This window comes from Bos mutus, chromosome 12, assembly GCF_027580195.1.
Source record: "Bos mutus isolate GX-2022 chromosome 12, NWIPB_WYAK_1.1, whole genome shotgun sequence".
In the NCBI taxonomy this organism is placed as follows: domain Eukaryota; kingdom Metazoa; phylum Chordata; class Mammalia; order Artiodactyla; family Bovidae; genus Bos; species Bos mutus.
Window position 1 is genome coordinate 35,667,489 of NC_091628.1, and position 27,459 is coordinate 35,694,947.

Genomic DNA, 27,459 nt, shown 5'->3' on the forward strand with positions numbered 1-27,459 from the left:
GTGGGGAGGTGGAACCTGACCGGCTGTCAGCGTTGGAGGCAGGAGACCATGTCAGCCAGGCTAACTGCCCACAGCCTGGGGGCAGCCATGGCCCCTGACTTGAGGGAAGGTCCATGGCTCGCTTCCTCCTTTGGGTTCAGCATCTTTAGACACTGATGGAGCAGATGACTGAGCAGGAAGACCCAGAAATGGCATCTTGGCAGCAACAAGTCCACCTGATGACGCTGAGTACAAGCCACTTAGCAGGAAAGAGCTAGGACGGTCTGTGTGGGGTGATCTGTGGCCCCAAGGAAGGAGGGGTGTGCTTAAACTCAGGGACCACGCACCTGCCCCCAAGCGCCTCACTGCCCAGAGGGACATATCCGAGTCCTTGGCCACCACATGGATGTGGGGATAAGGTCAGGTGACCAAGACAGGCATCGCAATGGAGAGGGAGAGCCAATTCAGGCGTGGACCGTCCCCCGCCCCAATTCTCTTCTCATTGCTGTAGGGGGTGGGGGCAGAAATCTGTTGAGTTGAGCAGGAGGAGGGCGGCAGGGCCGGCTGGCAAACACCCCTGTCTGCCCCAGGACCTCAGATCCACACCGAGCCTGTCCAGTGTGCACACACAGGGCTGGTAACATGTTACGAGCTTTTCATCACTTACCGTCAGCCCTGCCTTTGCAAGAGCTTTACCTTTCCAACTCTCCAAGCCCTGAACCACCTCATTCCCATCCTTCAATGAGGGCACAGACCCCCCGGAACGCCTCCAGGCAGGAGTGGGGGTCACGTCAGGAAGAACATCAGCTCCTCCATTTTGCCTCCAAAGGCCTCCACAACCTGCTCCTGACGCATACCTCCCTGAGCTTGGGCAGACTGCCCGGTCCCGTAGTGGGACGCCTGGTGGGGGCCACGGCTGAGCTTTGCTCAAGGTTAATGAACTCTCCCCCATACTAATCTCATTTCTTAAGGTCCAGTGCAAGTCAGAATCTTAGAGAGTTTTCAGATTGCCTTAGTCAAAGTTAACCTTGACTTTCCCCATATTCCTACAACACCTGGGGCCTCTCAGACATAAATGCACCTTTTCCTCCCCTTCCCCTGGGAGGGAAAGGTGAGGGCTGCACCTGTCGTCCCCTCTTGCTCCAAAGCCCACTCAGTGCCGCACAGCAGATGGTGAGAGGGTGGGTCTGACTCGACCCCTCAGCTTCCTGTCATTCACACCTTAACTTAGCATTAGAAGGACAAGAAATGTATTATAATATCTCCGCTCACATTCAACAAACACCTGAGTGCCAGGGATGTTTCAGGCAGTAGGAATACAAATGAAATAATACAGTCATCTGTTGTCCAAGGACTCACTCTCTCCGGGGTAAATGTACAAAGAAACAGTTAACCCAGCCATGGCAGCACGAGCGGCTTCCTGGCAAAGCGGAGCCCGGGTGGATTGGTCCAGGTGGAGGAGAGGAAGGGCCTCTGGGCAGAGGTCAGAGCCTAGACTTGGGACCACGTCAGTTAGGAGGGGCCACCCAGGAGAACTGGTGCAGCTGGAGCCCTCAGTGGAGGGTCTGACCCTGAAGGCAGCAGGGTGTTAAAGGAAGAAGTGACCCAGTCTCCTGGAGTTTAGGTCCCTCGGGGTACAGAGTGGAAGACAGGCTGGAGCCCAGGAGAGATCTTAGCTGAAGAGGGAGATTTTTACATTATTAGCACATGAATAGTAGTTAAATAAGATCATTCATGGAAGTGTAGAGAGAAACTCAACAGGTTTCATTCCAAGAGGGAAAAGAGGCAGGGCAATTAAATATTAAAAGAGCCTTGAAAAAAAAAAAAAAAAAGAGCCTTGAGAAACCACCAGCAAAATGAAAAGGCAGCCCGCTGAACAGGAGAAAATATTTGCAAACCATATATAAGGGGATAATACACAAGATACACAAAGAACTCGTGTAACTCAAAACCAAAAAATAAAAATGTGATTTAAAAATGGGCACAAGACCTAAACAGACATTTTCCCAAAGAAGACATACAGATGTCCAACAGGCACATGGACAGATGTCCACCATCACTAATTATTAGACAAATGCAAATTAAAACCACAATGAGATGTCACCTATATCTGAAAGAATAGCAGTCATCAGAAAGACAAGAAATAACTATTGCTGAGGACACAGAGAAAAGGGAACCTTTGTGTACACTTGGTGGGAGTGTAAATTGGTGCAGACACTGTGGAAAATAATACGGAGATTCCTCAAAAAAGTAACAATAGAACTACTATATAATAGAGCAATTTCACTGCTGGGTATTTATCCAATGCAAACAAACACCACCTTTAAAGACATATGATCACTGCAGCATTATTTACAACAGCCAAGACATGGCAACAACCTAAGTGACCGCCAGTGGATGAATGGACAGAGAAGACGCAGTATATATACAATGGAGTATCGTTCAGCCATGATCAAGAATGAAATCGTGCCATTTGCAACAACATGGATAGAACTTGAAGGCATTATGCTAAGTGAAGTCAGAGAGGACGATAAACACCGTGTGATCCCACTTATATGTGACATCTAAACAAAACACAATCATAGACACAGAGAACTGACCAGTGTTTGCCAGGGCAGGGAGTGGAGGGTGGGCAAAACGGTACAGGGCGTCCATGGTACAAAGTTCTGGTTATAAGCTGTGGGGATGCACAGCACAGCTTGAGGACTAGTTAACGATGCTGTGGCATATTTAAGAGTTGCCAAGACAGTAAACTCTTAGGAGTCCCTTGGACAGCCAGGAGGTCAAACCAGTTAATCCTAAAGGAAAGAGAAAGTCGCTCAGTCGAGTCCAGTGGAATTCTCCAGGCCAGAATACTGGAGTGGCCTAGAGGAAAACAGGCAAAACACTCTCCGACATAAATCACAGCAGGATCCTCTATGACCTACCTCCCAGGGTAATGGAAATAAAAGCAAGAATAAACAAATGGGACCTAATAAACTTAAAAGCTTTTGCACAACAAAGGAAACTGTAAGCAAGGTGAAAAGACAGCCTTCAGAATGGGAGAAAATAATAGCAAACGAAGCAACTGACAATTAATCTAAAAACTATACAAGCAGCTCATGCAGCTCAATACCAGAAAAATAAACGACCCAATCAAAAAATGGGTCCAAAGAACTAAACAGACATTTCTCCAAAGAAGACATACAGATGGCTAACAAACACATGAAAAGATGCTCAACATCACTCATTATCAGAGAAATGCAAGTCAAAACCACAATGAGGTACCATCCCACGCCAGTCAGAATGGCTGCTATCCAAAAGTCTACAAACAATAAATGCTGGAGAGGGTGTGGAGAAAAGGGAACCCTATTACACTGTTGGTGGGAATGCAAACTAGTACAGCCACTATGGAGAACAGTGTGGAGATTCCTTAAAAAACTGGAAATAGAACTGCCTTATGACCCAGCAATCCCACTGCTGGGCATACACACTAAGGAAACCAGAACTGAAAGAGACACGTGTACCCCAATGTTCATCGCAGCACTGTTTATAATAGCCAGGACATGGAAGCAACCTAGATGTCCACCCGCAAATAGTAAGAAAGGCGTGGTACATATACACAATGCAATATTATTCAGCTATTAAAAAGGATGCATCAGTTCTAATGAGGTGGATGAAACTGGAGCCTATTATACAGAGTGAAGTAAGTCAGAAAGAAAAACACCAATACAGTATATTTACACATATATATGGAATTTAGAAAAATGGTAAAGATGACCCTATATGTGAGAGAGCAAGAGACACAGATAAAAAACAGACTTTTGGACTCTGGGAGAAGGTGAGGGTGGGATGATTTGAGAGAACAGCATTGAAACATGTATATTACCATATGTGAAATAGATCGCCAGTCCAGGTTTGATGCATGAAACAGGGGTCTCAGGGCTGTTGTGCTGGGACAACCCTGAGGGATAGGATGGGGAGGGAGGTGGGAGGGGGGTTCAGGATGGGGGACACATGCACACCCATGGCTGATTCATGCCAATGTATGGCAAAAACCATTACCATATTGTAATTAGCCTCCAATTAAAATAAATTAATTAAAAAAAAAATACTGGTGTGGGTAAAGCCTTTCCCTTCTCCAGGGGACCTTCCCAACCCAGGGATCAAAACCAGGTCTCCTGCATTGCAGGTGGATTCTTTACCTGCTGAGCCACAAGGGAAGCCCAAGAATACTGGAGTGGGTAGCCTGTCCCTTCTCCGCAGATCTTCCCAACCCAGGAATTGAACCAGGGTCTCCTGCATTGGAGGCGGATTCTTTACCAGCTGAACTACCAGGGAAGCCATTCTAAAGGAAATCAACCCTAAATATTCATTGAAAGGACTGATGCTGAAGCTCCAATCCTTTGGCCACCTGATGGGAAAAGCCAACTCACTGGAAAAGACCCTGATGCTGGGAAAGACTGAAGGGAGGAGGAGGAGGAGGCAACAGAGGATGTGATGGTTGGATACCATCAACAACTCAATGCATATGAGTTTGCGCAAACTCTAGGAGATAGTGATTTATCATGGTGATCATTTGTTACATATGCAGATATTGAATCATTATACTGTACAACTGTAACTAACACAACCTGTCGATTATATCTCAACAAACTAAGAGCCTGAGCAGAGAGACTAAGTGCCCGAGCATTGCTGACCTGGTTTACACCTCCAGATGAGTCGGGTGCAGTAAGGAACCGAGTCCCAATTAACAAGTGTTTTCATTTGGATGAGAAATTATATGATTGCTTAAAAAACATCAAACCCTTAGAGAGGGACATTCAACAAAACAACACTCCAGCATTGTTTTAGAGTGTCACAAAGTGCCACGACAAAGGATGGAGGGACCGTCACAGACTGAGGGCCCTGAGCTGCCCCAAGGCTGGACCCCAGGCAGTAAAGAGGCACCGCCAGGACCCTCTGCCCGTCCCGGAACCCAGCACCGCCTTCACACGCGTCCTCATCGTGCTGAGCGGTGATGCTGATGTCTGGGCAGAGGGCACGGGGATTTCCTCGTGCTAGTTTCACAGGTTTTTCTGTTACTTTGAAATTATTTCAAAGCATAGGATTAAATAATAAGAGAAAAATTTTTAAGTTTTAAAAATATGAGACAAGAAAATCTGAACCAGACTATTTGAAGATATTAAGGAAGTATTCACTTTGAGGTGTATTAATGGTACTGTGGTTTTGTTAAGAGTCCTTACCTGTTAGATAAACTACCAAACTTGTGAGTGTGTACACATGCACGCGTGCCTACACACACACACACACAGTGACCATGTGCCTCTGAACCTGACACTGTCAGCCAGGGGTCAGGACATTCCGCGCAGGCCCCGAGGGAGGCCTAGCAGTGAGGTGAGGACAGAGAACTGCTGGGCAGGGAGCAGCACACCTGGGGGAATGGCCGTGCATGTGTGGGTGCACATGTGTGTGCAGTGGGGCAGGGACCTGTAAGAAATCTGTGAGGTGGCAGGAGCCCTGAAGCCCAGAGCAGAGTCTGGAGTTCCGTCCCTTGGAGCCACGAAGGGCTGTGAGTGGCAGACAGGCTCAGGGCGACACGGGGGTGCTCAGGCAGTGTGGACACCGCCACGGGAGGGACAGAACTGGCCTGGCAGAGGCCCTGCACAGCTTCCACATTTGTGACCTAAGTCTGACCTTGGGGCACAAAGATCCCTTTCGCAGCTGGGGTTTCTCTTTTGACACGGGTGACAGTCCCCGTGTCACTGGCTAGGGGACCTGACGGCTGCTTGGATGCAGCGACGGGTCAGAAGCCTCATCCGACTAAAAATATCCACCCCTCTCCCACCAGTCGGCCTTGGGGACGCGCTGGCCAAGGCGCTTGGACAAGACCCCCGCCCATCATGTAGCATCTGGGTTCATGGCCAGGGTTTCTCTCAAAACACAGAGATGCTGCCAAGGGAGGGGCACCACGCATCCATGCCATGGCACCCAGCACCAGGGGGCCTGTGGGGACCACAGCGGGGAGAGGGGAGGGACCCAGATGCCTCGGGACACAGAACAGATGCACTTTCAAGCGGATCCCCCGCAACCTCCTGCCTTAAGATCCCAGAAAGACTCTTGACTGGAGCACTTTGTGAAGAACACTGCCATCAAGAGCCACCAGAGGGGTTGTCCCTGTCACCAACAAGGACATACCACAGAGCTGCTCTGCGTGCGCGCCCGCCTAGGGTAACGGGAACCGGGCCAGGTCTCCTCTGCTGGGACCCACATGTGAAGCTTGGCCGGAGGCAGCGACAGCTGGCCGGCTTAATCCAGGAACAAAGGACGTGAGGAGGGGATGGAAACCGAGCCCAGAGGAATGTGGGTGACGGCAGGGCCAGGAAAAGCCGCCGGGCCCCAGACCATAGGAAACAATTTGAAGCAGCTCATGAGGACGGTGAGCAGGTCGAGGACAGAGCTGCCGAGTCAGTGCACAAACCCACCCTCCCTCTTTGCAAAACACAAACTAGTCCACAAACAACAGAGGCTGTGGGGTCGTCTCTTTCACAGCAGTCAGTCTCAAGACCCCAGACCTCAAAGCCGGGAAGAAGTGGGGAAAGGCCCTCCGCCACAAGCACTGGAGGAAGTGGCCTCAACAGCCCAGGGTCCCCAGATCTCAAGGTCAACAGACTTTCTTAAAGGGGTGGCCTGGAATGAGGGTCCTGAACCTACAATTTCATTCTGACCTGGATACCAACCAGCAAGAGGGGCACGTCACTCCCACTGGTTCTCGGCAAAGTGGAGGTCCCCCAGCTTCCTGAAGGCAGGACTGATAAAGTTACATTTTTATCAATGTTTTCTGCTTAAAAAAGATGCCTGTAATCCCGAGGTTCCAAGGTATCAGAGACTCTGCCCAAAGTAATCTGTCAAGTCGTGCAGTTCTTGTCAATCTCTTTTAAAACTTGGCAAGCTGACCCTAAAATTCACACAGACAGAAAAGGGCCCAGAATAGCCTAGACCGTCATGGGGAAGGACAGGGGGACCTCCCACCAGCCATCAAGGTAACAGCTAGTAACAGCAGTGGCCCTTGGGGAAGTTTAGGGGGCATGTTCCCTTCCCAAGAGCCGGAACGTCTCCTGCATGGGTGCAACTGGGGCAGAAACCAGGCTTCCAAACTGGTTTCCAGAAGCGCATGGTGACGTGGGGCCTGCGACAGCCCTGACTTCTCACCCTTCAGGCCACACCCAGGAGCTCAGCCCTCTAGCCACCAGGAGGCCCAGGACAGAAGCCCCCCAGCTGGGCTGTAGCCCCAGGCACCTCAGAGGTGGGGAGCGTTTTCCGATACACTTCCATCTCAGGATGCCCCCCACCACCCGCTGGGACACCCCAGCCGAGGAGTCTAACTAGAGCTCAAGGCCACTGCTAACCCAGCATGGACAGAGTGGTGCTGAGACTGCCAGACATAGCCAGGCAGTTGAGCCCTCCCCAGGGCTTGGAGCTCAGCCCAGGGCCAGGCCTGAAAGCCCCCTAGACAATCCTGCCCAGCCAAGCGGAGGGCACCAGGCCCAGGTCTGAGGCCACGAAGCACCAAGATGGGGTCTGTGGTTCTCTGTGGAAAAGGCCCCACAGCTGGGGGGAGGGAAGGGGACGAGGGGACAGAAGACCTCAGCACCGGCACTTAGGCCAAGCCAGACAGGCCTTCGACATGGCCCTGCCTGACAGGAACCTGGGTGGTGCATCCCAGGGGAGGGCCGTGGGGAGGGCAGCAGGCCTGACCCACTCAGACCCCGAGGCCACCCCTTGGGAGCACCTGGCCCCATGCCGGTGAGGACAGCCAGGGTCAATCACCCCAGGCCGAGGCCACCACGCTGCCATCCTGAAGCTGAGCCAGACCCATGGGGTTCTCTGCCCGCCAGGCTGGTCCCCATTCCCATCCCTGCAGGGGGACCGGAGGCTCCCCGGGGCTCAGCCCCACCACCGGGGGTCTTGGAAAGGGTGAACCCACTGAGGCCACAGCAGACGCGCCCACCTGGAGGTCAGGGAAGAGCCCGGAGACACTGGAGGACCAAGAGCTGCCCAGGGACAGAGAAGGGGCCAGGTAAGCCAGAAGTCCCTGGCCGTCTCCTCCCTCGGGGCAGATGCCACGCATTCTGGGCAGCCAGCAGGTCTCTTCAAAGGAAAACAGAACTCTTGCCACAGAGGCTCCAGGGAAGCAGCAGAATCTGGGGTCGGAGCCATGTTCTCGCGCTGTCCCTGGGGTGAGCGGGCAGGCCACCCCCTCGTGAGGAGCTTCTGGAAGGTTACCGTCTCCCTGACCTCGTCAGCTGGGGGCAGCGCACGCACCGCCCTCCTCCAAGCCTCACCAGGCGGCTCTGGAAGATGGATGCCAAGAGTTTGTCCACCCTCTGCCCGCCCGGCCCCATGTTGGCCTGAAGAGCACAGACACTGTATCCGGACATCAGGATCTGAGAAGTGACTACGTCATGGAACAGTCATGCACCCAAGGAAACCACGTAGAGCAAGACCCAGCAGTCGGAGAAGACAACCTTTAAGGCACAACACTCTCACCCTGTGACAAGGCTCCCAGTGGCACTTGTATTTTTACTCTCAAACAGTGGTGGCTGGAGCCAAGCCTGCTGTGCTCTGAGAAGCTTGGAGAAAAAGAAAAACGATATAGGATCTTGACTTATTAAAGTCATTTATCCGTAAAAATATGCCAGGGAGTCACGCCAACATTTAACAAGCAGGTTTCAACAATGAGCTTGTCCTTTCTCTACCTCGGAGTCTGAGGATGCCCGCCCCCACCCCTATGTGTCACATGCTGTGGCTGGAGGCCACCCGCCTGGCCCTCTTCTCCCTCCCTCCCTGCCCTTCGTAACAGAAAGGACTCAGCGCCCGCGACGATGTGTAGACAAGACACAGACCCCGGTGAGGGCTGAAAGCTTCCTTTCTAAGTCATTAGGACAGTGAAACAGCCCCAGGCGGCAGTGAACTTGCAAAGGAGACAGAGACATGGCTCCCCAGGTTCAAAGACGCAAGGGCTGAGGGCGGGTGGGCCGGTGCTGCCCCCTAGCGGCCACCCCTGGGAGCCCCACTCCTGCCCATGGGCACCGTGCCCTAGGTGCCTGAACACGGGTCTGACCCTGCACTAGGGGAGGGAGGTCTTAGAGACAAAGCTAAGCAGGGAGACTAAGAAAGGGGAGGGCTGTCCCCAGCGTCAGGCTCTTTACCTCTCTACTCTACTTAATATTCTTTTACCGGGACTTCCCTGGTGATCCAGTGGCTAAGACTCCATGCTCCCAGTGCAGGGGACCTGGGTTCAATTCCTGGTCGAACTAGACTCCACACGCCACTACTAAGACCCCGCACAGCCAAATAAATACGAAAAAAAAAATATTATTTACAATTTTACAGTTCTTTTACAGTGAAGAAAAAATGATGTCCAGGGCATAGCCCTGGGCAGTGGATTCCACGAGGGGGCACTGCGAGGAGGGCGGCTGACGTGGGGTCGGGGGTGGGGGTTGGGGGAGAGAGCACCTGTTTCAACCTCCTGAAACCAACATCAACAAACACCCACTGAGGGGCTCGTGGGAATGAGGATGACCCCTGTGGGCACCCTGCTGGCCTGGCTGGGACAGGGGTGACCCCCTCCAAAAGCTTTTGGTGTTCCACCCCTGCTCCCCAGTTACCTGCACAGAGTTTGGGGTGCAGAGAGCAGAGCCAACTGAGTTCTCGTGGGAAAATTCCACTTTGCTGCCGCCCCCTAACCCCGGGACGCCCGTGCAGGTCCCCCAGGCAGGCTCATCCCCCCGGCCCCACAGATGGCGGCCCCCACCCCGCCTGTCAGGTCCTCGGCCTCCCCTGCTGGTCCGCCCCCCTCCCTGTTCTGCTGCTTTCTCCCTCCGTTTATTCCCGAGCTGCTGCTTGATCCATGCGCTTGTCTACTACAGAATAAACGTAGGTGTGGTGACTTAAAGATTCAGGAGGAATCAACAAAGAAAAGTAGCAAAGCCTAAAAATATAAACCCCAAAGGAAAGTTATCTTTAGACTATACCCAAAATTGAGGAATATAAACAAGTAAAAATTACACAGCGTGTTGGAGGGTATTTATCTTTGGGGAGTCAATACAGCAATGTGTATCTTTAAACCCTAATAAACCTGTGTTCTTATAATAGGTTCCTTAATATGTCAGTGTAGCTTAAAAATATCTATTGAGCAACCACACTGATTTTATTTTTGTCATATTTGTTTCTAAGCTTAAGAGAAATAAACAGGATGCCACAAAGTAAATGAGAAAATATTTTTCTATTCTGGAGGCTGAATGTTGCTTTTCTAAGAGCCCATGGGTGGGAGCACAGCGGGGGAACAGTGGCCTCTGCACCTGCATCCTGGCTGGGCCCCCGCCCCGTACACCCAGGCTCTGGGTCCCAGGGCTCTGACCTCCGTGCAGCCTGTGAGAGCGCACGGTTCCCGCCAAGCCAAGGCTCTTGGGAAATGGGCGGCTGTCATGACCCACTGAAGCTCCGTTTCTCCAGTGTCTGCTCTTTCCTCATGACTGGTAAATTTCCCTTTCTGCTTTCCACTGTAAAATTCAGATGCTTTGCCCAACCCCTTTTTTTGGAGCTTGGCCATGATGGTGGAGCAGGAAGACCACGAACTCATGTCCTCTCACAGGCACACCAAAATGACAAACATTTACACCAAAATGACAAACATTTACAGAGCAGCTACTGATAACACAGACCAGAACCTACCAGGAAAGATGCTCTATGACTGAAGGTAATGACACTCAGGCTATACACAGAAGCAAGATACTATACATAGAAAATCCTAAAGACACTACCAGAAAACTACTAGACTCCGTGAATTTGGTCAAGTGTCAGGATACAGGGCTTCCCAGGTGATTCAATGGTAATAAATTGGCCTGCCAATGGAAGAGATGCATGTTTACTCCCTGGGTTGGGAATATCCCACATGCCTCAGGGCCACAACTCCTGAGTCTGTGCTCTAGAGCCCGGGAACCACAACTACTGAGCCCATGCACCCCAGAGCCCTCACTCCGCAACAAGAGAAGCCACCGCAATGAGAAGCCCACACACCACAACTGCAGAGTAGCCCCATCGTCACAACTAGAGAAAAAGCCTGGGCAGCAATGAAGACCCAGCACAACCAATATTTTACAAAATAATAACTAAACAAAAAATTTTTAGACTTTCAGGATACAAAATATACATTCCTATACTCTAGATGGGGAAACAATGGAAACAGTGACAGACTATTTTGGGGGGCTCCAAAATCACTGCAGATGGTGACTGCAGCCATGAAATTAAGACACTTGCTCCTTGGAAGAAAAGCTATGACAAATCTAGACAGCATATTAACAAACAGACATGCTTTGCCAACAAAGCTCCATCTAGTCAGAGCTATGGTTTTTCCAATAGTCATGTATGGATGTGAAATAGTTGGACTATAAAGAAAGCTGAGTGCCAAAGAATTGATGCTTTTGAACTGTGGTGTTGGAGAAGACTCTTGAGAGTCCCTTGGACTGCAAGAAGATCAAACCAGTCAATCCTAAAGGAAATCAGTCCTGAATATTCATTGGAAGGACTGATGCTAAAGCTCCAATACTATGGTCATATGATGCAAAGAACTGACTCATTAGAAAAGACCCTGATGCTGGGAAAGATTGAAGGCAGGAGAAGGGGACAACAGAGAAGGAGATGGTTGGATGGCATCACCAACTCAATGTACATGAGTTTGAGCAAGCTCCAGGAGTTGGTGATGGACAGGGAAGCCTGGCAAGCTGCAGTCCAGGGGGTCGCTAAGAGTCAGACATGACTGAGCAACTGAACTGACTGATATTCTAACTAAACAAAATATTAGAAAGAGAAATTCAAGAAACAATCCCATTTACCATCTCATCAAAAAAGAATAAAATACCTAGGAGTAAATCTACCTAAGGAGGCAAAAAACCTGTACTCTGAAAACTATAAGATGCTGATGAAGGAAATAAAAGATGATACAAACAGATGGAAAGACAGAACATGTTCTTGGATTGGAAGAGTATTTTTTAGATAACTGTACTACCTACCCAAGGCAATATAGAGATTCAATACAATCCCTATCAAATTACCCAATGGCATTTTTCATAGAACTGGAACAAGAAATTTTTAAAATTCACATGGAAATACAAAAGATCTTACTCTTGAGAAAGAAAAACAAAGCTGTAATAATCACACTCCCTGACTTCAGACTATACTACAAAGCTACTGTAATCAAAACAGTATGGTATTGGCACAAAAACAGACATATAGCTCAATGGAACAGGGCAGAGAACCCAGAAATAGACCCACACACCTATGATCAACTCATCTACAACAAAGGAGGCAAGAATACACAATGGTGAAAAGACAGTCTGTTCAATAAGCACTGCTGGGAAAGCATGTAAAAGAATTAAATTAGAACATTCTCTAATTCCATACACAAAGATATGGATTATTAAACACCTAAATGTAAGGCCAGATACTATAAAACTTGTAGAGGAAAACACAGGAAAAACACTCTTTGACATAAATCATAGCGGTATCTTTTTGTTTTTGTTTTGTTTTTGTAGTATCTTTTTGAATCCACCTTCTAGAGTAATGAAAATAATAACAAAAATAAACAAAAGGGACCTAGTTAAATTTAAAAGCTTATGCACAGCAAAGGAAGCAATAAACAACCCACAGAATGGGGGAAGATATTTCCAAACAATGCAACAAACAAGGGATTAATCTCCAAAATATACAAACAGCTCAGGTAGCTCCCCTTCATGGATCACAGCCTTGCCGTGATGAAGGGGCTTGCGTAACTAAATGAAGCTTTGAGCCACGCCATGCAGGGCCACCCAAGATGGATGGGTCATGGTGGAGAGTTCTGACAAAACATGGTTCACTGGAGAAGGGAATGGCAAACCACTCCAGTATACTAGCCATGAGAACACCATGAACTGTGTAAAAAGGCAAAAAGGTATGACACCAAAAGATGGTCAGAAGGCGTCCAATGTACTACTGGGGAAGAGGGGAGGACAACCACTAACAACTTCAGAAAGAATGAAGCAGCTGGGCCAGAGCAGAAGTGACGCTCAGTTCTAGATGTGTCTGGTGGTGAAAGTAAAATTCGATACTGTAAAGAACAGTATTGCATAGGAACCTGGAATGTTAGGTCTATGAATCAAGGTAAACTGGACGTGGTCAAGCAGGAGATGGCAAGAGTAAACACTGAGATCTTAGGAATCAGCGAACTAACATGGACGAGAATGGGTGAATTTAATACAGATGACCGTTATATCTACTACTATGGGCAAGAATCTCTTAGAAGAAATGGAGTAGCCCTCATAATCAACACAAGAGTCCGAAATTCAGTACTTGGGTTCAACCTTGAAAATGACAGAATGATCTCAGTTCGTATCCAAGGTAAACCATTCAACATCACAGTAATCCAAGTCTATGCCCCAATCACTAATGGTGAAGCAGCTGAAGTTGAACACTTCTATGAAGATCTACAAGACCTTCTAGAACTAACACCAAAAAAAGAAAATGGAATGCAAAAGTAGAGAGTCAAAAAACACCTGGAGTAACAGGCAAGTTTGGCCTTGGGAGTACAAAATGAAGCAGGGCAAAGGCTAACAGGATTCCGCCAAGAGAACGCACTGATCATAGCAAACACACTTTTTCAACAACACAAAAGATGACTCTACACATGAACATCACCAGATGGTCAATACCAAAATCAGACTGATTACAGTCAGCAAAAACAAGACCTGGAGTTGACTATGACTCTTATCATAAGCTTCTCATAGCAAAACCACTAGGGAAACCCAATAGGCCAGTCAAGTACAACTTAAATCAAATCCCCTATGAATATGCAGTGGAGATAGGGAATAGATTCACGGGATTAGATTTAGTAAACAGAATGCCTGAAGACTATGGGCATAGGTCCATGATACTGTACAGGAGGCAGCGAACGAAACCATCCCAAAGAAAAAGAAATGCAAGAAGGCAAAGTGGTTCTTTGAGGAGGCCTTACAAATAGAGGAAAGAAGAGAAGCGAAAAGCAAGGGAGAAAGGGAAAGGTACACCCAACTAAATGCAGAGTTCCCGAGAACAGCAAGGAGAGACAAGAAGGCCTTCTTCAACGCAAAGAAACAGAAGAAAACAACAGAAAGGGGAAGACTAGAGATCTCAAGAAAACCGGAAATATCAAACGAACATAACATCCAAAGATAGGCACAGTAAGGGACTGAAATGGTAAAGATCTAACAGAAGCAGAAGTGATCAAGAGATGGAAAGAATACACAGAAGAACCGTACAAAAAAAAGATCGTAATGACCCGAATAACCACCATGGTGTAGTCTCTCACTCGGAACCAGACATTCTGCAGTGTGAAGTCAAGTGGGCCTTAGGAAGCACTGCTGCCAATAAAGCTAGTGGAGGTGACGGCATTCCAGAAGAGGTATTTAAAATCCTAAAAGATGATGCCGTTAAAGTGCTGCACTCAATATGCCAGCAAATTTGGAAAACCCAGAAGTGGCCACAGGACTGCAAAAGGTCAATCCTCATCCCAATTCCCAAGAAGGGCAGTACTAATGTTCAAACCACTGGACAACTGCACTCATCTACCATGCTAGTAAGGTAATGCTCAAAATCCTCCAAGCTGGGCCTCAGCATTAATGAACTGAGAACTTCCAGATGTTCAAGCTGCATTTAGAAAAGGCAGAGGAACCAGAGATCAAATTGCCAACATTCGCTGGATCATGGAGAAAGCAAGGGAATTCCAGAAAAACATCTACCTCTGTTTCATTGACTATGCTAAAGCCTTTGACTGCGTGGATCAAAACAAACTGGAAAACTCTTAAAGAGATGGGAATACCAGACCATCTTACCTGTGTCCTGAGAAACCTGTATGCGGGTCGACAAGTAACAGAACCCTGTATGGAACAACTGACTGGTTCAGGATTGAGAAAGGAGTACAAGGCTGTTTATTGTCACCCTGTTTATTTAACTTATACACAGAGCACATCATGTGAAATGCTGGGCTGGATGAGTTACAAGCTAGAATCAAGATTGCTAGGAGAAGTATCAACAACTTCAGATATATGGATGATACCACTCTAATTGCAGAAAGCGATGAGGAACTATAAAAAGCCTCTTGATGCGGGTGAAAGAGAAGAGTGAAAAAGCTGGCTTAAAACTCAGTATTAAAAAAAACTAAGATCATGGCATCCAGTCCCATCACTTCATGGCAAATAGAAGGGGAAAAGGTGGAAGCAGTGACAGATTTCCTCTGCTTGGGCTCTGAAATCACTGCAGATCTAAGATCACTTCAGACAGCAGCCCTGAAGTTAGAAGACGATCGCTTCTTGTCAGGAAAGCTATGAGAAACACGGACACTGTGTTAAAAAGCAAGAACATCACTTTGCCAACAAAGGTCCATATAGTCAAAGCTATGGTTGTTCCAGTGGTCATGTATGGATGTGACAGCTAGACAATAAAGACAGCAAAGCACCGAAGAAATGATTATTTCCAACTGTGGTGCTGGAAAAGATTCTTGAGCATTCCTTGGAATCAATGAGATCAAACAAGTCAATCTTAAAGGAAATCAACCCTGAATACTCTTTGCAAGGGCTGATGCTGAAGCTGAAGCTCCAATATTTTGGCCACCTGATGCAAAAAGTTGACTCATTGGAAAAGACCCTGATGCTGGGAAAAGATTGAGGGCAGGAGGAGGAGGGCGATAGAGGATGAGATGGTTGGATGGCATCACTGATTCAACGGACATGAACTTCAGCAAACTCCGGAAGATGGTGAGGCACAGGGAAGCCTGGCGTGCTGTAGTTTATGGGGTTGCAAAGAGTCGGACACGTAACTTGGTGACTGAACAATAGATAGCTCAATATCAAAAAACCGAACAATCCAATGAAAAAATAAGCAGATCTACACAGACATTTCTCCAAAGAAACCATACAGACAGCTTAAAAAGCACATTAAAAAATGCTCGACATCAGTAATTATTCAATTCAGTTCAGTCACTCAGTCATGTCAAACTCTTTGTGACCCCATGGACTGCAGCACGCCAGGCTTCCCTGTCCATCACCAACTCCTGGAGCTTGCTCAAACTCATGTCCATCGAGTTGGTGACACTATCCAACCATCTCATCCCCTGTCATCCCCTTCTCCTCCTGCCTGCAGTCTTTCCCAGCATTAGGAGAATCAGGAATTATTGTCTAATAATAACTAATTATTAACAAAATGCAAGTTAAAACTTCAATGAGATCTCAAACGGGTCAGAATGGCCATCATCAAAAAAACCTACAAATAATAAATGCTGGAGAGGGTGTGAAGAGGAGAGAACCCTCCTACACTGTTTGTGGGAATGTAAACAGTGCAGCCACTGTGGTGAACAGTATGGAGATTCCTTAAAAAACTAAAAACAGACATACCATATGACTCAGCAATCCCACTCCTGGGCACATATCTGGAGAAAAGCATAATTCAAAAAGATACATGCAGCCCAATGTTCATAGTGGCACTATATACAACAGCCAGGACATGGGAGCAACCTAGATGTCCATCAACAGATGAATGGATAAAGGCGATGTGGCACATATATACAATGGAATATTGCTCAGTCATAAAGAAAGAATAAATAATGCCATTTACAGCAACATGGATGGATCTAGAGATTGTTATATTGAGTGAAGTCAGTCAGAGAAAGACAAATATGATATCACTTATATGTGAATCTTAAACAAAACAAGGGTAGAAATGAACTTATTTACAAAACAAAAGTAGAGTCATGGATGTAGAAAACAAACTTACGGTTACCAGAGGGAAAGGGTACGGGGACAAATTGGGGAACTGAGGTTGACATGTACATGCTACTACATATAAAATAGGTAACAAGGACCTGGGATCTACTGTATGATACAGGGAACCCTACTCAGTATTCTGTAATAGCCTAAATAGGAAAAGAATCTGAGAAAGAATCGATAAATGTATACACACATATAAGTGAATCACTCTGCTGTACACAGACTAACACAACACTGTAAACCAACCACATGCTAAAATGAAAAAGACTCAGATGCTTTGCCCACCACTGTCCCCCTCCAGCTTTTTCCAGGAGCTCGGCCATGATGGTGGAGCAGGAAGACCCCAATCTCACGTCCTCTCACAGGCACACCAAAATGACAAATACTTACAGAGCAACTACTGATAACACAGACCAGAACCTACCAGGGAAGACCTTCTACAACTAAAGATGTAAAGAAGGAACAACAGTGACACAAGCCGAAGGGCTGAGTCACAGCACAGCTGAGCCCCGCACCCCTGGGGGCAGGGGGTGAGCAGCCCATAAACGGGGGGACAACTACATTGCAGAAGTTACCCCACTCAAGGAACAAGAGGTCTGAGCCCATTCCGGGCTCCCTAGCCTGGGGATCCTGCGCCAGGAAGACGCGCCCCTGGAATGTTTGGCTTAAAAGGCCAGTAGGGCTTACATCAGGGCATCCCTGAGGGCCCAGGGCAGGAGCAGTAATCTGAGAGAAGCCCAGGTCAGCTCCCCTGTCTACCAGGATGCTGGAGACTGAGCTCCTGGGGGCCACAGTCACGGGCATGGCCATTCCTTGGAGCTCCTCCCACCACATGGATGATGGTGCTACACACGCCACCGTGGGTCTGCTCCAGTGTGTCACCGGCCCTGCCCTGGCCACCGCCTGAGGCCCCAGTACTGGGACTCCTCAACTAAACAGCTAACTGAGCAGAAACGCAGCCCCACCTGCCAGCAGACAGGCTGCCCTAAGACCCCTGGGTCCTCAGCCCCGCTAGACTCACCAGTGAGCTGGCAACCAAGCCCAGAACCCCTGGACCTGGCCATGCCCTCAGGACCAGTGCCAGTAACCGGTGGGCTGACACCAGCTCTAGGGTCCTAGGGCCTGGCAGCCAGCGAGCCCAGGACCCAGCCCCCCGAACCCTGGGTCCCCACCAGCCCCAGGACCACGGAAGCACCGAGGTCTGCCATGGCAGGACACAGCCCAGCCAACGCCAGCCCTGAGATGCCTGGGCCCCTCGGCCAACTGCCCCACCCTCCCACCAGCAGGCTGGCATCAGCCCAGGTCCCTAAGGCCTGGCACCATTGATCTGGGACCTGGCTCCACCCATCACTAAGCCAGCACTTGCCCCAGGCCCCACCCCAGGCTCCAGTCCCCCCCTTCACCCCCAGGCTACCATGAGCTCTACACATCTTGGACCCCTCAGCAAGTCCCCCAGGATCCAGCATCACTCATCAGCAGGCCGGCACTGGCCCTGGGACACCCTGCAACCTGTAGCAGCTGTGTCAAGAACCCAGCCCTGTCCCCCAGCAGCTGACACAAGATCCAGAAACACTGGCCCCAGAGCACCCCACCCTGGGATTGCTCCCTGCCAACCCCACCATGGGCCAGCACTGTCCCTGGGACCCCCAGGCCCTGTAGCCATACTCCTTATGACCAGCCCACAGTGGCCAGCAGCCTCCACACAAGACAAGGCCTAGTACCAGAGCCAACCGTACCAGGGCCCCAAAACACCTCCCAGGCTGCCCACAGCGGTCAGCCCACCACAACAGAAAGACACAGGCAGCTCACAGAGGGTTCACTCCAACATACGGCTCTGGTGACCAGAGGGGACCTGTGTGCTACAAGAGGCCACTTCTCCAAGGACAGGACACACACCAACCTACCAGATACATGGAAATAAAAACAGCTAACTAGGCAAAATGAGGCAACAGAGGAACACATTCCAAAGCAAGGAACAAGATAAGAACCCAGAAGCACTAGGTGAAATGGAGGCAGGCAGTCTACTTAATAAAGATTTCAAGGTGGGACTTCCCCGGTGGTCCAGTGGTTACGAATCCACCTGCCAAAGCAGAGGACATGAATTCAATCCCTGGTCAGGGAACCAAGATTCCACATGCCACGCAGTGCGACCAAAAAACAACAAAGAAGAAATTTTAAAATACCCAGATACAAATGAAAACAAAGGGCCAATGATTCAAAATTGATGGGATGCAGCAAAAACAGTTCTAAAACAATGAGACAGGACACCATAAAACTCTAAGAAGAGACCACAGGCAAAACATTATCTGACATAAATCTTGCCAATGTGTTCTTAGGTTGGTCTGCCAAGGCAACAGAAATAAAAGCAAAAATAAATAAATGGGACCTAATCAAACTTACAAGGCTTTACTTTTAAAATCCTTTTTCATTTTAAAAAGCTTTTAAATGAAAAGACTACCTACAAAAGGACTGGGAGAAAATATTTGCAAATAATGCAACCAATAAGAGTTTAATTTCCAAAACACACAAACAGCTCATACAACTCAATAACAGAAAACCAAAATACCAAATTAAAAAAGTGGGCAGAACACCTTAAAAAGGCATTTTCCCAAAAATGCTATACAGATGGCCGAAAGGTACATAAGAGGTGCTCAACACTGCTGATTACTAGAGAAATGAAATCAAATCCACTCAGAGCAGTGAGAAGGGACATCATTAAAAAGCATATGAATAACAAATTCTGGAGAGGATGTAGAAAAGATGGAACCCTCCTACGCTGTTGGTGGGAATGTAAACTGGTGTAGCACTGTGGGGAACAGTATGGAGGTTCCTTAGAACACTGAAAATAGAGCTATCATATGACCCAGCAAGCCCACTCCTGGGCATATATCTGGAAAAGACAAAAACTCCAATTCTAAAAGACACGTGCACCCCAGTGTTCACTGCAGCACTATTTACAAGAGCCAGGACATGGAAGCAACACAAATGTCCATCAAGAGAGGAAGGATAAAGAAGATGTGATACATATATACAATGGAATACTACTCAGCCACGAAAAACAGTGAAATAATGTCGTTTGCAGCAACATAAATGGACCAAGAGGCAATCATACTAAGTCAAGTCAGACATAAAAACAAATACCATATGATACCACTAAAATGTGGAATCCAAAATGTCACACAAATGAATTTATTTACAGAACAGAAACAGACTCCCAGACACAGAAAATAAACCTGCGGTTACCAAAAGAGAAGGGGGGAGGATAGGTTAGGAGTTTGGCATTAGTATACACACTACAGTAGATACAATGCATAAAAACACGGCCCTACACCATAGCACAGGGACTATATTCAATATCAATAATAAAACATAATGAAAAGAATATGAAACATATATACACACACACACACATGCGTATATACATGTATATCTGAATCACTTTACTATACACCAGAAGCCAATACAACATTGTATTGTGTGTAATGTAATCAAATGTAATCAAAATGTAATAAAAACTACACTTCAATTAAAAACGAAAAAAAGGAGCTTCCCTGGTAGTCCAACTGGTGAAGAATCTGCCTTGCAATGCAAGGCACACTGGTTCAATTCCTGGTCCAAGAAGATCCCACATGCCTTGGGGAGCTCGTGTGCCACAATTAATGAGCCCAGGCTCTGGAGCCCAAGAGCTGCAACTCTTGAAGCCCACGTGCCTACGATCCACAACAAGAAAAGCCACTGCAATGAGAAGCCCTCACACCACAACCAGAGAGCAGCCCCTGCTTGCTGGAGCTGGCAGCTGGAGAAAGCCCTCAGGTAGCAACAAAAAGCCAGCACAGCCAAAAATAAATACATAAATATTAACTTAAAAAAATACCTAAGGGCATTTGAACAAAAAGTATGAAGACTATTTCAATAAATATTTTTTAAAAATTAAAAAAAATAAATAGTTCTAGGAGGTAAGTTTATAGTGACACACACTCAAGAAACAAGAAAAATCTCAAACAACCTAACCTTGCACCTAAATGAACTAGAAAAAGTAAGAACAAAACCCAAAGTTAGTAGAAGGAAAGATAAAATCAGAGCAGAAATAAATGACACTGAGACAAAAAAAAAAAAAAAAGAAAAGAAAAAGATCAATAAAATTAAGAGTTGGCTCTTTGAAAAGATAAAGTTGATAAGTCTTTATCCAGAGTCATCAAAAGAGATTTTGGTTAAAACCAAAAATGAAAAAGGAAAAGTTACAATTGATACCACAGAAATACGAAGGATCATAAAAGACTATTACAAACAACTCTATATCAATAAAATAGCAAAACTAGAAGAAAAGGACAAATTCCCAGAAATGTACAATCTCCCAAGACTTAACAAGGAAGAAACAGAAAATATGAACAGACCAGTAATCAAATTGAATCAATAACTTTAAAAAACACCCAACAAACAAAAGTGCAGAACCACATGGCTTCATGGGTGAATTCCAGCAACATTTAGAGAACAGTTGATCATTCTGAAGACTATTTAAAAAAAAAAAAAACTGAGGGAAGAATGTATCTGAATTCATTCTACAAGGCCAGAATCACCTTGATACCAAAACTAGACAAGGATATCATACAAAAAAGAAAATTACAGGTCAACATCACTTGATGAACACATGCAAAAATCCTCAACAAAATATTACCACACTGATTCCAATAATACACTAAAAGGACCATACACCATGATCAAGTAGGATTATCCCAGGGATGCAAGGATTTTTTCAGTATCAATAAATCAATCAGTGTGATACACCACACTGACCAACTGAAGAATAAAAATCAAATGATCATTTCAATAGATGCAGGAAAAAGCTTTGGATAAAATTCAAAATCCATTTATGGTTAAAAAAAAAAAAAACGAAACTCTCCAGTCCTGGGTATAGAGGGAACATACCTCCACATATACTGAGAAAAATGGAGCTGGAAGAATCATACCCCCTGACTTCAGACTATACTACAAAGCTACAGTAGTCAAAACAGTATGGTGCTGGCAAAAAAAAAGACATATTAGCTCAGACAGGATAGAAAGCCCAGAAATAAACCCACATACTTATGATCAATTAATCTACAACAAAGGAAGCAAGAATAAACAATGATAAAATGATAGTCTCTTCAGTAAGTGCTGGGAAAACTGGACAGCTGCATATAAAAGAATGAAATCAGAACATTCTCTAACCTCATACACAAAAATAAGCTCAAAATGGATTAAAGACCTAAATGTAAGGCTGGATACTATAAAATTCTTAAGAGAAAAACATAGGCAGAACACTCTTTGACATAAACTGCAGCAAGATCTTTTTGAATCCACCTCCTAGAGTAGTGGACATTAAAACAAAAACAAACAAATGGGACCAAATTAAACTTAAAAAGTTTTTGCACAACAAAGGAAACCATAAACAAAATGAAAAGACAACCCATTGAATGGGAGAAAATATTTGCAAATGAGGCGACCAACCAGGGATTCTACCTTTAAAATACACAAACAGTTCAGGCAGCTCAATATCAAAAAAAAAAAAAAAAAAAAAAAACAACCCAATCAAAAAATGAGCAGAAGAACTAAATGGACATTTCTCCAAAGAAGACATACAGATGGGTAAAAAGCACATTAAAAAATGCTCTCAACATCACTACTTTTTAGAGAAATGCAAATCAAAACTACAATGAGGTAACACCTCCTAAGAACAGCCATCAATAAAAAAGTCAACCAACAATAAATGCTAGAGAAGATGTTGGAGGGAATGCAAATTGGTGCAGCCATTATGGAAAACAGTATGCAGGAAACAGAGCTAACGTCTGATCCTGCAATCTCACTCCTGGGCATATATCCTGTCAAAAAACATAATTTGAAATAATACACGCACCCCAATGTTCATTGCAGCACTATTTACAATAGCTAAAACACGAAAGAAACCTAAATGTCCATCAACAGATGAACGGGTAAAGATGTGGTACATATATACAATGGAATATTACTCAACCATAAAAGAGAATGAAATAAAGCTATTTGCAGCAACATGGATGAACCTGGAGATTATCATAGTGAAGACAGACAGAGACAAATATATGACACCCCGTATATGTGGAAATCTATAAAAATGTAAAATGATCTTATTTACAAAACAGAAAGAAAGTCACAGATGTAGAAAACAACCTTATGGTTACCAGGGGAAAGTGGGTATGTGTGTGTACACACACACACACATATAACTGAACCATTTTATGGTACACCTGGAGCACTACATTGTAAATTAACTATACTTCAATTAAAAAATAAAAAAAAATAGAACTCTCACCTCTAAAACAGAGAGTTGATTTTCTAAAAAATGTGGAAAAGTAAAATTCAAGACAGAAAGAAAGAAAACAAGAATGCCCACTCTCACTACTTTTATTCAACATACTATTGGAAGTCCTAGCCACAGCAATCAGAAGAAAAAAAAAATAAAAGGGATCCAAAGTGGAAAGGAAGTAAAACTGTCACTGTTTGCAGATGACACGATACTACACATAGAAAATCCTAAAGATGCCACCAGAAAACTGCTACAGCTCATAAATGAATTCAGTAAATTTGTAGACAACAAAATTAATATAGAGAAATCTGTTGCATTTCTATACATTCACAACAAAAGGTCAGGCAGAACACTGACATAAATCATAGTGATATTTTTTCAATTCTTAAGACAAAGGAAATGAAAGCAAAAATAAATAAATTTACAAGCTTTTGCACAGCAAAGAAAACTAATAACAAAGTGAAAAGTCAATCTACTGAATGGGAGAAGATACTTGCAACTGTTAAAACCAATAAAGAATTACTATCAAAAATATACAAACAACTCATACAACTCAATATAAAAAAAAAATTAAAAAAGGGCAGAAGACTTGAATACCCATTTTTCCAAAGAAGATATATAGATGACCAACAAGCACATGAAAAGATGCTCAACACTTCTAATCAGGGAAATGCAAATCAAAACCACAAAGAGCTATCACCTCATACCTGTCAGAATGGCTATCATCAAAAAGATCACAAAAATCAAATGGTGGTGAGGATGTGGAGAAAAAGGAGCCCTTGTGCACTGTGGGTGGGAGTGTAATTGGTGCATCCTCTATGGAAAATTGTGCACATTCCTCAAAAAACCAACAATAGGGCTTCACTGTTAGCTCAGTGGTAAACAATGGTGGTAAACTGGTGTCAAACAAGAGACACCAGTTTGATCCCTGGTCCAGGAAGGTCCCACATGCCTCGCAACCACTAAGCTCATGCACCACAGCAACTGAGCCTATGTTCTAGAGCCTGGGGGGCCGCAATCACTGAAGCCGACATGCCCTGGAGCCTGTACTCTGCAACAAGAGAAGTCACCACAATGAGAAACCTGTGTTTCAGTGCAAACTGAAACTGGAGAGTAGCCCCTGTTCGCTACAACTACAGAAAAAAGCCTGCACAGCAATGGAGGCCCAGCACAACCAAAAGCAAATAAATAATTTTTTAAAAACTAGAACTGTTATACCATATGATCCAGCAATTCCACTCCTGGATATAAATCTAGAAAAAATGAAAAACGATACATGTACCCCAAAATTCATAAAACATTGTTTACAATAGCCAAGACATGGAAGCAACCCAGGTGTCCATCAACAAGCAAATGGATAAAGACATGGTAAATATATACAAGGGAATATTAGCCACAGAAAAAGAATGAAATTTTGCCACTTGCAGAACTGTGGACAGATCTGGAGGGTAATATTCAGAAAAAGACAAACACTGTTAACCTTTTGTATGTGACATCTTAAAAAACAGAAAAGAAGCAATAAAACAAAACAGATACAAAGAGCAAACTAGTGGCTGGTTGCCAATGGGGAGAGGAAATCACGGAAGGACAAGGTAGGGATTTGAAACTGTCATAGTTACTCTCCAACTCTCTTCCATGGAAGCTGGACCAGTCACACCGACACTGGGTTGGGAGACCCTTTCCCCTCACACACCTGCAGCCCCGCCTGATGAATGCCCCACGAGGAATGGTCTCTCGGTACAACACTACACCTGAAGGCAAGGTCTGTCCAGGACAGTCCACGGCCTCTGTCATCCTTTCATCACATCTTTTTCTTGGTTTGTAAGCACTCTTTATAAAACAAGCTCTTTGTCACATGGATTTTGTACCATATTTTCTTCCAGTTTGCCGCTGTATTTTTTTTTCAATTTTGCCAAGAAGAAATGGCAGATAATTATGCAATTAAATGTATCGATCTCCTCTTTTGTGACTTTGGGGGTCTCTTGTATAATGTCCTTTGTTGCTCAGTCGTGTCCAACTCTTTGCCACTCCATGCAGCCCAACAAGCTCCTCTGTTCATGGGATTCTCCAGCCAAGAATCTGGACAGGGTTGCCATTCCCTCCTTCAGGGGATCTTGCAGACCCAAGGATGGAAGCCAGGTCTCCGGTACTGGCTGGCAGATTCACCATCACCTAGCAACCAGGGAAGCCCATTGGAGGACTGGAAACTACTAAACAGGCCTTCTCCACTGAAGAGTATGAATATAATTGACCGCTCTTTATGTGTTTTTGTGGTTTATTCTTCCCACTTAAGTCTTTGAGTCATCTGGAACTCATTTTCATACAGGGGTGAGATCCAACTGCATCTTTTACAAGCTGGTTACACAGTCCCAACACCATTTATCAAATGACCTGTCTGTCCCTTAAAGACACTGAAAGCTACCTTATAGTCCAAGTTTCTATTTCAAAGCCTACCTTATTCCCATAAAGTGGTCTTTTCTGTGCCTTTCTGGTCTGGTGAGTAGTGGCTTCATCCAGTTCCCTTTGTTCTAGCCTTAAACACCACTCTGAGTCTGAGCTGACTCCACACAGGTAAGGCCACTATTCTGCTCAAGACCTGCCAGGCAAGAACACCTAAGAAGCCACCCCGCCATCCACAGCTTAGAATAGGTTCTTGGCTGCCACGTGCACGACTTTTTCTAATCTTCACAGAAACTCAGGAGGGTGGGAGGCAATCCGAGGTTGGGGCGGAGAGGGGTCCCCCAGCAGCCAGCCACCGGCAGCCCAGGCCCCGCCCAGAAGCCAACCCCCTGCAGAAGGTAGGGCCGGCTGCCACTTCCTCATAAGATGCACTCTCACCGGCCTTGAGACCCGTGAAAACCACACAGGTGTAACTCCTGCTCCTTGGCAGCACCCAGGACACTGGCTGCTGTTCTCAACAATCATCTCTCCCCTCCGAGGCCTCCCTCTCTGCGCCGGGGATTCCCCTGGGGAGACAGGGGCTAGGTCTCCACACACACACCCTCATGCCCCCAATCCCCAGTCTCAGGGATGAGAACCAGCAGGCCCAGCTCTGAAAACTCATGTCCTCGCAAACAAGCTGTTCCTCGTGCTGCTGCTAGAAGACACTGCAAGACAGATGCGTGGCAAACACGCCCCTCATGGTCCCATGGTCACCGGGCCTCACCTGGCCTGAGAAGCAGCTACCCGCCTGCAGAGAGGAGTGTGTTGTCCACAATGACACTTGGCACACAAAGGGTGTACAGGAGGCTACATGAAGGGGGGCCGGACAAGAACCCACCCTCGGGCCCTGGGCGTGGTGGGAGGAGGAGGGAAGGCAGAGACCAACGCCAGGATGAGTCCTAAGAGTATCAGAACGAGCAGAAGCAGGGAGCAAGGGGAGGCGGGAAGGTGGGGCTGAGACCAGGGAAGCAGCCTGGGGTTCTTTACGGGTTCCCTGCACACAAACCCCAGCGTGGATGTCTGTCCTGAGCCCCTACCTCCCGCAATAGCCATCCTCCACTCAGCCTGGTCAGTTTCACTTCCTGAAGCAAGGCTGTTCGAACTGGTCCTGCCCTCACCTCCTCTACGCCCCAGTTCGAGTATCCGTGTTCTCTTCCAGTTTACCCTGCTCAAGGACAGCTTCCTTGAGTGAAAAACACCCTCAAGGATAAATATCAACTTTGCAACCCTGCTAAAGTCAAACCTAGGCCTGTGCTCCCACCACACACATGCACACCCGCACAAGCACATATATATACAGGCCTGGGTCCCTCACTCTCCTCCTTTCCTCCGGGTCACCCCTTCCCTTTCTCGAGGCTTCGGAGTGAAGGCTCCCCCGCCTTGTGCAGTCTATGAGCGCCTTGGCACGGGGATGGCGGGGAAAGAAGGGGACAGTCACACGTGTGCTGACACTCCAGCCACACTGGCCCTGTTTGCACGCTGCTCCTTTCCTCCGAGATGACCGACCTCTTGAGAAACTATGGAAAGATTTCCAACCTCCAAAGTGCCCGGCGCCGCGCGCATCCTCACCCCGCCAACCACGGCATGCTCAGCTCCTCTCCTCCCACCTCAGTTACTCTCTGGTGACCCCCACCGCCCCTACCGTCGGCCACGGCTAGAAGACTCGGAAGATGCGTTACTGAGATCCAATGTCCAGCTGTCCCTGGACGGGCACAGGCACCCGGAAAACATTTGCAAGACCCGCACGGGCCGACGGTACAAAGCCCTGTAACAAAAGCCCACCCGGCTCGGTCCCCCGTGGATTCCACTTAACCACGTACCCGGCAAAGAGCAGGTGCTCAAGAAACCCTGGGGCGTCTGGCAGACCTACGAATTCCCCGGAGGACGCGGTCCCCTCAGAGGAAG

General features: G+C 46.7%; 1 protein-coding gene across 1 annotated transcript in view; it reads right to left on the bottom strand.

The window, feature by feature from the left end:
* IL17D (interleukin 17D) overlaps positions 1-27,459 on the bottom strand; it is a 29,677-nt gene that overhangs the window by 1,237 nt on the left and 981 nt on the right. The window lies entirely within an intron of this gene.